The following is a 12,706-nucleotide window of genomic DNA, read 5'->3' as shown; positions in this document are numbered from 1 at the left end:
GAAACCAAGGGATTTTACTAATGCAATCCGTTGGGATGTGGCACAATTAAGGGTAACATTCCCGGCAGCATTATTGATGTTGCCAAGATTGTGCCTCAGTTAGTTTTGAGGGGGGCACAGAATAGGAAGGCTGTGGATAGGTGCAGGAGGAAGCTCAATAGAGGGGTGGTGATTTTCATTGGGTCATTGGGGGAAATGTTGACATTGAAGGTTGTGGGACTGGTAAGTTTTGCCCAAGTGGTGCAATGTGGAAATGTGTGAGGGGTCCAACAAAAAGCACCTTTGGGTCAGGGCCAAGTGTTGCAGGCCTAAGGGTGTGACCCAAATTCGGGCCCCAGGTATTGCGATCCATGTGTGCCCACTGGGTCATGTATCGGTGGTGGGCATGGATCATGGTTCAGCTGATGGGGCTACTTTCTCACCAGATACAGGAATTATTATTTGATGAATAAAAGGCTGTGACCATTTGTACCCAACTAAGGTGTTTGTGTTTATTTGGATGGGTGAGGAATGAAATGGCAGAAGTGAGTGCAAGGGTCATGTGTTGTGGAGGAGCATCAGCATCATTTTGAACCTATCCAAACCGCAGTCGCTCAAGTTGGTACATTCAGTATAATTGGCAAGAATGCAACTAAATGCTAACGTTTCACTTTCTCTTTACATAGAATATTGTTCCTGCAGTCTGACACACACCAAGGGCCAGCGGGTGCAGCCGCTATTCTAGATTCATTAGCCGCATGTGAGAAACTGGCGTGGCGACCTTTTGGCTGGAACGAGATCCCTAGGAAGTAATTGCAGAGAGGTTATCCTGCCGTGTGTTCGGACAGTATTGCGTCCACACTGAGCCCCTGCTGCCACTTCTTGCGGTTAGTTTCGTTCCCCACAATTGGGTTTGTTCCTTCTAGGAGTTATTGGACATCCTCAGTGGATGTATTTTTAACTCATCTAGTTGTTTACTTCACTGAAATTAAGTTTTGGTTTAGCATTTATAGGGTGGGATTTACCATACATAGTACATGCTTTATATGTGTATTTTTATGTGTTTTTATTTTGTACATTTTATTTATTGATTATTGTCTTTTGGTCACAGTGACCTTTATTACATTTTATTAAAATTTGTGATACACCTTTTACTAATCTGTGGTGCGCTTGTGTGTGTTTGTTTTGACCACGCTATTACACCGCTATTGCACTTGAAGACATGCATGTAACGCCTGTATGTCCGTAGACCTGGCCTGTCCCCAGTACTGAGGTGGGTAAGGGTATAACACGCACCAACAGCAGTGAGGGCGTGCCCGGAGTGTGGTAGTTGCGTTGCCGGGCCTGGTGAGTAAGGGTTAACGCTTGGCCCCCTGCAGACGCACTTACTAGTATTCCCTCCTACTGTCTCTGTACGTTCTCCCTACCCACCAATTAGATTGTAAGCTCCTTGGAGCAGGGACTCCTTCCTTAATGTTACTTTTACAGTACGTCTGAAGCACGTATTCCCATGATCTGTTATTTATATTATTTGTTATTTATATGATATGTATTACTACTGTGAAGCGCTATGTACATTTATGGCGCTATATAAATAAAGACATACAATACAATACAACGTTATACTTGCTGAGTCCGGGACGCCAGAAGTCGGAAGGTAATGTCCAAGAACCAGAGTTCAGGGGTTGGAGAGAGCAGCGTAGTGATGTCCAAAAGCCAGGGTTCAAGGGCAGGAGAAGGCAGTGTAGTCAAGTCCAAAGCAGAGTTCAAGTTCAAACCAAAGGAATCCAAACAGGGGCAGGGACAGGAACCAGAGCTGAAACAGACAAGGGAGCTGGGCAAAGACACTGCACACACAGGAGCTACAGGAAAGCTATGCAGAGCAAGGACTGAGAGGAAGGAGTGGGGTTATATGGGAACAAGGACCAATAGGGGTGAGGGGAGGAGCAGAGGTTTGAGTGGGTAATTGCAGGGATAGGTCTGTGAGAGCAGGGGAGGAGACAGGGAGGTAATCTAGGGTAATTGCTTGCAACTAACGGGGGGCGGAGCCAGTGCCTGGGGAGGCCTGATAACTCGAGTGGGTGCGCGCACCTTCTGCAACACTGCCATGCGCGCGCACCGCGCGAGCACCAGAGCGTGGGGGAAGCATCGCAGAGGAGGTGCTCGGCTGGAGAGTCAAAGAGGAAGGAGGAGCGGAGGAAGCAGGTAGGGAAAGAGCTGGGATGACAGAGGCACGCCGTGGGGCGCGAGTCCCTCAATAGGAGACCAGTGATCGGGAACGCGCGCGCACAGTGAGGGGACCACGTGCATGCGCAGAATGTGTGCCTGGGCGTGCGGACCGTGCCGTGGGGGAACGGCTCAGGGAGGAGGATGGAGATTGGGGACGTAAGGGAGTGGGACGGCTAGCCACCGGAGGACCCAGGGTGATGGGGACACGCTGGGAAGCGCGTGTCCCCCGATCCGTTACAGTGCACCAGCGAGTACAATAATGTCTTCTACATCTGTAGGACCTCAAACATGTACTGTGCTTCTACTATTGTCTTCTTTCTTTTTTTATATGTGCACACTAAGCAGAAATTGTACAGGCAAACCTTACTGAATCATTACAATAACAATATTTCACTTAGTGAATTGAGTATTAAATACAAAAACTTGGAAGCAAAGGTTTCACCTTTACCTACTCTATCACACCTAAATGGCAGAAGCTTAGTGAATCAAGCCCAATAACTTCTTAAGAAGTCGAAATAGTTATTACATTGAGAGCCATACAATTTCCCAACCAGAAATTAAAATTAACAAACACCATGGAGTCATCAGCAGTAAAATAATATTACAATTACATCCCCTGCACATAGATTGCTTGTGGTCGCATTGGAGACATGTTCAACTATATTAAGCAATCTTGATGCCTGTAAACCTCTGCACTGGTTGTGTGTGTTGCTGTTGTGTACAGTATGTATGCATTTGTTGCACTAAGCAGACATGTATTGATCTTGTACTGATCTTGGTAAACAGGATCCCTATTCCCTCATGGATTTACAAAAATTAGCAAGATAAACAATTCTGAACAGGCTTTACATGTGTTACAAATGTTGTCATTTGCCTACTAAAGACTCCCTCTTTGTAGTAAATGCTTTTTAACCTAATTGCAATGTATACACATTATTTAAGAGAGTCAACAGTTTACAACATTTAACTAGAACTACAGTAATTCTGTATCGCATACAATTATTGTCCCAGTTAAATATGTGTAATTGCCACAAGACAATAACATTGCCCTGTAACTGAATCGGGATAGACTACTGCTACAGTTTACAATCCTATGCTGGGTCAAGGTCCTTTTCAGGTCAGATCCCCAGGAGCTGATCTTGTTGTGAGTTGAAATGATTCAAAGGTTAAGTCTTACACCACGAGGCTATTCTATCCAGAGGCATAATTGGAATACCAATGTCAATACATGTAGCTGTTCTTCGAACACAATCTACACTTGATCTCTTCCAATGTAGATTAATTAAGTGTTATCAATTAATGACCTGTTTAAAGTAAAGACCTTTTTAGTCCACGTTTAAATAGAGTGTCACTATGAGGAAGACCTCAGAGGAGGAAGTGGGTCACCTTTAAGTTATAGAATTCAGATTTGAGAACTGAATACAAACAGTAGAATTCATGAATGGTAAAGGATAATGGGAATTCCTCTACAAGACTACAGGAGCTGTTGTATGGAGAATATAGAAATGAAGAAATATACGGTTAGGGAATATACAATGTATCTTCTAAGGAAGATCTAGCACATCAATTAATTTTAAATGATACTCACTGACAGAAATGACCATTTTTAAAAACAATATAGTCTCTAAGAATTGGTCTCCCTTCGTACACTAATTGTGATGATTATTTAGAATCCAGCATTCACTTCCATTAGTGCCACACTGTTAATTCTAGCGGATCATTTGTTAGTCTAATGGTATACATAGTGAGTAATGCACGAAGGTCGGTAACGGGTATTGGAGCTGCTTTGGCAATTGGCATTAACTGCCATATAAGTCAATGGCAGTTATTGCCGATCGAGTTCCGATACCAGTTGTCGGAGCATGGTGAATAACCCCCATAGGGTAATAATTATGGCCCATACAATATTTAATTCTAAAGTTGGTAATGGGTACATTTTACTGAACATCTAGACATTACAGAGGGTCATTCCCCAGACAGATGCATAGGGGCCTATTATAGTAGCTTTTTTATTTTTAACTTAAAATCTTTAACTTAAAATCTTTAACTTAAAATCTTTATTGAATTTTTGGCACCACGTACAGAAACTCCATATCACATTACTTAAGTATGATCCTTTAACACATTCACTTAAAGAAAAACAACAAATACCTAACTATGGGGGAAGGGGAGGAGGGGGTGGGGGAAAGGAGGGGGAACGTGTATAAGATCTTCTAATATATCTATATATACCTATATCCAGGATCTTGTCCCCTGTGTGGACTCTTCTCTATCCACTGCCTAGTTGACTAATATAACATATATTCATTTAATATCATGTGTCATGAATATTTTCCACCGCCATTAAGGGAGAACACATCTCGTCCTATTAAAGCATAATTGTGGCTATACTCCCCCCGGGGATATCCGTTTAGGCTAACCATGGTAGCCACACTTTTAGAAATTTAGTGCCAGAGTCATTGCCCAAACTTGTCAACTTTTCCATCTGGCAGACAAACCAAATTCTGTTCCGAATCTTGGGAATGTTTAGAATCTCTAACTGTTTCCATAATGCTGCGACCTCGCACCTAGTTGTTGTTGCAAAATGTGCAATTAATTTACTTTCAGACCTGGAAATGCCTGGAAGTTTTCTATTTAATAGAAACAGCCAGGGGTCTAATGGAATGGTGAGGACCAAGATCCTCTGCAGCCAATCTCTGATCTTCTCCCAGAGTGGGGCAATGTGAAGGCAAGACCACGTAACATATGTAACAAGTCTGCTGTTTCCCCACATTGTTTTGGACACAATGAGGAGTAACCTGCGACAAATGTTGTTAATTTTAGTGCAGTGAGATAACCCCTCATCATCATTAGCTTATATGCGTTCTCCCTTATCATCATGCAAATTGAGCTTTTGGCTACCCAAACAAAAATCTCATCCCACTCTTCTTCCTCCAGTACTAACACTAGGTCTGCTTCCCACTAAGACATATACATCATTTTTCAGGAATACTCAGGGCTAGAACAGGTCACTTCTTATATATCTGAGATGTAAGTTTGCTAGTGTCTGTTTCTAAAATACAGAGCTTTTGAAAATTTGTCAATGGGGCCGGGGGCTAAATTTATTATAAAATGCTCTTATCTGGAGGTATCTACAAAAATCATCATGTTGTATGTCTTTTTCTGACCTAATTTGTTCAAATGTTTTAATTTTATTTCCATCCTCAAGATCTTTCAATCTCGTGATACCTTTCTACTTCCAAATTGTAAAATCTTTACTACTGTATCCGTCCCTGGAGAAAATCCAGATTTTCTAATAGGGGGGCCATCAATGATTTTTTAGTTCTTAAAGCACATCTACGTTTTGCGGCCTCCAAGATTGATAAAGTCATTGAGGAAAGCGGTCTACAGCCAATTTTGACTTTCAATTTTGGTAACCAAATTAAATTGTGTAATTCTAACGTAGAGCAGAATTCTGCTTCCACTTCTACCCATCTTTTCAAATTGGAGTCTATATGCCACTGAGCAATTTTACATAATTGGGCGCTTTGTAATAGGACAGCAAGCAAGGTACTGCTAAGCCACCCGCCAGCGTTGGTCGACTCATGATTCCCTTCTTTACCCTCGGTCTCTTGTAGTTCCATATGAATTTGAATATTAAAGATTGGAGGAAAAGGATATCTCTACGTACGACAGGCACTGGAAGAGTTTGAAATAGATACAGAGTGAGCAAATTCATTTTTATGCAATGGATTCTACCAATCAACTCTATGTTAAACGTGGACCAGATTCAAATGTCTTCCCTTATAGTCTGCAGCAATTTGAGAGAGTTCACCTTGTATAAAGATCTATAGTTGTTTATAAGATGTATGTATACCCAGGTATTTAATAGCCTTGTGTTGCCACGTAAAGTTGAAATGTATGGCAATTAGTTTTTCCATGTCCTTTGGTAGGTTTACGTTTGATGCCTCAGATTTTGCATGATTGGTTTTAAATCCTGAGATCTTGTTGAATCTCTCTAGCAGACTAAATAGATTAGGCAGGTAGGTCAGAGGCCTGGATAACATTAATACTACATCATCCGCATAGAGAGCCACTTTATACGTTTTTGTTTTTTAATTTGAATCCCTGATATATCAGGGTTTTTCCGAATCTGGGCCGCTAATTGTTCCATACTTAGGCCGAATAATAATTGGGAGAGAGGGCAACCCTGTCTCGTACCACCTTTGATATGGAAAAATTCAGAGGGAAATCATTGATGGATAACCCGCACCGCAGGCTTAGTATACAATACTGCAATCGCCTTTAATATTCTATTCCCGAAGCCAAACGCCCCAAGCATGGTATTTAGATATGGCCAGTCTATCCTGTCAAATGCTTTTACAGCATCTAGACTCATCACCATTGAATGGATCTTTTTAGTGTTAGCCAATTCAATCAAATCTATAACTCTTCTCGTATTATTGGTTGCTTGCCTTCCTTTTATGAAGCCAACCTGGTCAGGGTGAATCAGTCTAGGCAGGATATGGCTTAATCTATTAGCTATCATTTTAGAATACATTTTGATATCTGTATTTATAAGAGAAATGTGTCTATAACTTTTAAAATTAGTCGGATTTTTACCCTGTTTATATATAAGAGAAAGGGGTGCCTGGAGCATCTGTTCCGGGAATTAAGTGCCTGCTATTATTGCATTAAACATATACGAAGCAGTTGGGGGGCTAACAATTTATCAACATTTTATAATATAAATTAGGGAACCATCGGGGCCGGTGCTTTAGATGGCTTTAGTTGTTTAATCACCTGCATTAATTCTTCTATCGTGAAAGCCCTCGTTAAACCTTAATTGTCCTCCCTGCTCAGTCCAAGTAAGTCCGCGTCTGTGAGAAAATCCCTTAAGGCCTGAATTGTGTTTACATTATGAGTAACCTTTTCTCAGTTATAAAGATTCTCATAGTATTTCTTACATTCCTCTACAATTAATTTAGAGTTAGATGTTATAATTCCTGATTTGAGTCGAATAGCTTGTATATTATAACTTAGTTGCCTATTTCTAATTTTGTTAGCTAGAAGTGTATCTGGCTTGTTTGCTTTTTCAAAAAATTTCCTCTTTGACCAACTCAAGGCATTCTCAGCCTGGGAGGTAGGAGCATATTAAGCTCTATTCTAATATCTTTTCGCTTTTTTAACGTGTCTGTTCCACCATTACTCTTGTGCAGGTCAGAAATTTCTGCCAGTTTAATTTGCTGTTGAACAATTTTAGCTTCCTTCGCTTTTTTCCTTCCTGCAGCAATACTAATAAGGGAACCATTGAATGTTGCCTTATGGGCTTCCCAAAGTGTGGTTTGGGAATCTACACTGCCCTGATTAATCCTAAAGAATTGCTATATCTCTTTGTTAATTGTTTGAATTACATCCGGGACTTTAATAATTGATTCATTTAATTTCCAGTTTGCTCCAGGTCTGTTTAGGTTCAATTGAGTGCATCTTAATTCTATAGGTGCATGATCTGACCATGACATATCATGGATCCTCGTAGATGAGATCTTTGGAACACCAATCTGTTTGATATAAAGAAGTCATCTATTCTACAATACCTTGAGTGGGATATGAAAAAAAATGTGTAACCTTTCTCATTGGGGTGCAAATCTCTCCAAATGTCTGACATCTGATTGTCTTTTAACCCTTTAAGAAGAGCAGCTGTGCCTTCCTTTCTTTGCGGGTTCTTAGGTTGAGCAGACTTGTTTAAGGCAGGATCAATTACCGTATTAAAATCCCCTGCAAGAACTACGTGACCCTTAGATACCTTGCCTGATGTATTAAAAATGATGAGAAAAACATGGGGTCTTGTTCACACGGGGCATATACGTTTGCAATTGTTAAATTTTGACCCTGTATAGTGCCAACCATGAGCAAAACTCTGCCTTCCTTATCTTTCTTAGTCAATTCTACCTCAAAGGAAACCTATTATGAAATAGTATGGCTAACCCCCTATTTTTACTTTATCTGAGGCAAAGAAACATTGGCGAAAAATGCTTATCCACATATTTGGGGAAACTTTTCATGCTGAAATGCGTCTCCTGTAACAGAACAATATCCAAATTTTTACATTTATAATCCGTCAAGGTCACCCGCCTCTTGCCCGGACTATTGAAACCTTTCACATTATGCGATAAAATGGTTACCAACATCTTACAGAGAATAATTTCCCACATAAAGTAGCAGACCACCTTATATGACCACACAGGGGACTTTCCTGTTCACTTTGAGAGATACACTTTTCATTTTGGAGGATTCTGACTTTGAGGTAGGCGAGGGTCAGGGAGGGGAGACTAAATCTTGGGGGAGAAAAAACTGAAACAGAAACCTGGATTGAGACCCTTACTCAAATGCACTTGTGCATGACCCAAATCTCGGACCAGCATAGAGGCTAGTTCCATGTCCCAGAGTGGGTAGACTCCTGGGGACCCAACAGACTTGTTCGGTGTCATGGGTTCTTCCCATAACACTCATATGAGGACCCACGTGAACAACAAGGGCAACCACTCCTCTATTCTGCCCCCAAAACACTTATACAACTTTATATAAACAGTATATTCGAAATAGACTAACCAGCATCATAATGAATCCAGTAATGCTAAAACGCACACAGTGAAGCGATCTCTGCTAGGTAGTATGTGTTACACCCTCTAGGTGTCAATACTTTGCTGTTACTTGTTTTTGCATACCTGCTGATCCTTAAATCTTATGTATGCCTTTGTTATTCTGTCAGAACAGCTCTATGCTGTCTTACTTATCCCCTACCTTGTTTTCCGAACTATCTGTTTCTTCCCTAACCCATTCACCCTCACTATACGAGCTTGAATAACAGGTCTGTGTTTAGGGCCACTGTTATTATCCCTCTCTCTATCTCTTGTTCCATCTTCTCAATGTGCTCATCAAGAATCTGCTTTTATAAAACAGAACATGTTTTCGTTTATTTCACCTTTTTATTGATATATTTGTAATTTTTTAGGTACAGTATGTCTATTAACTTAATCTAAACACCAACATCTAACCATCTATTCTTGATAATTGAAACTAAACCTTGGTGTAGGCCCTTCCCTGCTGCTCTCTAAACCCCTCTTTCCCAAAACACGTCACAGATTAAGTGCTCTTTAGTGGATTCCTGAAACCCAACACACAGCCGAGATAATAGAACAATATGCAGCATAGCGAATAATTATCCAATGTACATTTTGTGTAATTCAGCAAAAAAACAGATTGATGTTATAATATACTGTTGTTCTCTAATTCCGTTTTCATTGTCAATAGTTCACTTTTACGTTGCTTTTTAGCATTCTGATTTGGAGTGCCCAGTGACCATCACCTACGCATTAAATGAGTAGTTGGTCAGGTAGTGTGACGGGCACTCTAAGGCCCAGGACATAGTGCACTCAGCGTCGCTGAGCTGGTCTGAGCCGCGCTGAACAGATGCACAAAGCCCCTGCATCTGTTATCAGCACAGCTATACTTTCTCCCGACGCATGCTTGCTGATGCATGCGGAGGCTGAGAAACTTCCCCGAGACAGGCAAGTTTGAAATTTGCCGCTCGGGGAAGCGGAGGAGCGGTCACGTGACCGCTCCCATCCAATGGGTCTGCAGCCGGTCCGGCATTGTAAGCACAGAGGTGTGTGTGTATGTGTGTGTATGTGTGTGTATGTATGTGTATGTGTGTGTGTGTGTGTGTGTATGTCTGTGTGTGTATGTCTGTGTGGTGTGTGATGTGTGTGTGTGTGTGTGCATGTGTGTGTGTGTGTGTGTGTGTGTGTGTGTGTGCGTGTGCGTGTGCGTGTGTGTGTGTGTGTGTGTGTGTGTGTGTATGTATTTGTATGTGTGTGCATGTGTGTGCATGTGTGTGTATGTATGTGTGTGTGTGTATGTGCGTGTGTGTATGTGTGCATGTGTGTGTGTATGTGTGCATGTGTGTGTGTATGTATGTGTGTGTGTATGTATGTGTATGTGTGTGTGTGCATGTGTGTGCTGTGTGTGTGTATGTGTATGTGTGTGTGTGTGTGTGTGTGTGCATGTGTGTGCTGTGTACAGTATGTGTGTGTGCATGTGTGTGTGTGTGTGCGCGTGTGTGTGTGTGTGCCCGTGCGTGCACGTGAGTGAATATATTTATCAAAGTTGCACAATGTTAATAAATAATGTATTCTCACAACATGTCGTTTTTTTTAAATTTTGAAAATATTATATAATACACACACACATATACACACACAGGTTCCCCAGTGACACACAAACACACAGACCACTTCAAAGTGACACACACACACACTGACAGCTACCAAGTGACACACACACAGTGATACCCGCCTCCCAAGTGCGCTTGCTGTCTCCTCTGCCAGGACAGCAAAAAGCTCCTGGTAGAGTGAGCAGCAGCAAGCAAGAGCGAGCAGCAGCACCTAAGTGCTTACTATGTCCCAGGCCAAAATCTACTCAGAATGTATTCAACAGAAGTATGCTGCAGAAATAATCCTTTAACCACCCCGCTCCCCCCCCCCCCCCGCCCACTCTGCCCACACCTTCCTGTCTACTTCCATCTCTTCAGGGTCAGTGTTCTATGGGACCCAAAGCACAGCTCCCATTCAGAGGTAGGAGGAGAGTGACCCACTGCATTTATGGCCTTCGCTACCTGGGCTGCCTCTTTCTGCTGCGCCCCGCTCCTCTCCTTCAATCCGCCCCTATCCCTCTCCCCCCTACAGACCGCATCATAATGCTCTATGTTATACTTCCTCCTTTTTGGCTTCTGCAGGTCACCGGATCCCCAGGGCTCCTCTTCTCTGTCCAGAAGCCGGTCCCACTCCCCAGCACAGCTCTCTTATTTCAAGCTGGAACCTCCTTGACCCGCAAGACCAGGACCGGAGCTGTGGGTGAGTCTATAGTGGTAGCATAAAGAACTTCTTGGTTTGCTGTGACTCTAAGTGTCTTGCTGTTGTGTCCACATTCAGGATCCTACCCCTTTAAGTCCTTAATTGATTGATTGTTTTCACTTAGCCGCCCTTGCCTTCCTGTTGCGTGCTGGGACTCTCACATCACTCCAGGACGGCTCCGGAGAAGGTTCTTCCTCATAAGCTCTGTGAATAACATTTGTTTTTATCCCCAGTTTCTTTAGGAACCGCTCACCCTCTTCTAGCTACTTCATGGTGTTAGCATTTCCATCTTTAATCACCAGAAGCCTAAAAGAGAATATCCATCTGTACTTCACGCCATTTTCAAGTAAGCCTATAGCAGCCTTGTGGGATCAGCTGCCATTTTAAACCACTCGTGGGGCTGTCCGCGGAGCCTTCCTTCCCCCTGGACTCGCAGATGCTCTCCTACATCAGTGAGCTCTCGTCGGGGTTACAATCCAATATCTGAACCGCCTTCTGTCTGTCTCGTACTTTTTTATATATTTGCTGGGGTTTTATTTTTGTTTTAAGGGCATTGTGACAGGGTGAATGAACGTCACCAGCTATATGCCTGGCAGATGTATGTGTAGGTATGCAGTGCAGCAGTGACAAGGTTAATTTTCAGCTGGGAAGCTCCTGACAATTAGAGTGGTCCCAGCTGCATAATCAAGGTGTTTTAAAACCCCCAGGCTGTACACACATGCAGGCTAGCTGGTCAAAAAATAGGACTGAAATGCTGAAGTAAGATTACTGCTATAAGGTCTGTTTTCAAGGTACATGTTTGATGAACTGTCTGTGTCCTGCATGCTGAAGAGAAGCTGTTTTGTTTTTTGTATGCTGAAAATAAGCTATTTTGTTTTTGTGTGCTGTATTTTTTAAGGCTCAATAAAAAAAGCCTTATCAAGAGAACCCGCGTGTGTGGTTGCATGTAACCTGCAACATATGGTGTCAAAAGTGCCGGGATTTTGAGAGGCCCCTGCAGTTGAAGGGCCACACACACAAAAAAATGTAAAAAAAAATGGAAGAATTTTTAAAAGCGTTTCTGTGCGAGCAGGCCCAACTACAGGCAGAGAGAGATGAAAGACTATTGCAGCAGCAAACCCAGATCCTAATACAGCAGCAGGAAGCACAGGATGAGCGGATGGCCAGGTTGCTGACTCAATCCCAGGGGTCTGCCAGTCCAGAACTTGCGAACAAACCCCCGGTGCTCCTGAGAAAAATGGCTCCGAACGAGGATCCAGAGGCTTTTCTACTGACGTTTGAAAGAGTTGCCGAAGCCCAGGGCTGGTCTGCAGATCACTGAGCAACCACTTTGGCCCTGCTCCTCATAGGAGAAGCCCAGGCCTCATATCAGGGCCTCCCAGCGGACCAGGCAATGGATTACAAACAAGTAAAAGCTGCCATACTGGATCGTTTAGGTCTGACCCCAGAGACCTACCGGCAGCAGTTCCGGAGCCTGAATTACACCGCTAAGATGAGACCCCGGGTCATCGCTCAGCGGTTATTGGGCTTGTGTACTCGCTGGATACAACCCGAGGAGCGCACTAAGGAGGCAATTCTTGAGCAAGTTGTTTTGGAACAATTCC

The sequence above is a fragment of the Ascaphus truei genome, chromosome 1 (assembly GCF_040206685.1).
Source record: "Ascaphus truei isolate aAscTru1 chromosome 1, aAscTru1.hap1, whole genome shotgun sequence".
NCBI lineage: Eukaryota > Metazoa > Chordata > Amphibia > Anura > Ascaphidae > Ascaphus > Ascaphus truei.
The sequence above is the reverse complement of the archived record's forward strand: the minus strand, read 5'-3'. Positions refer to the sequence as shown.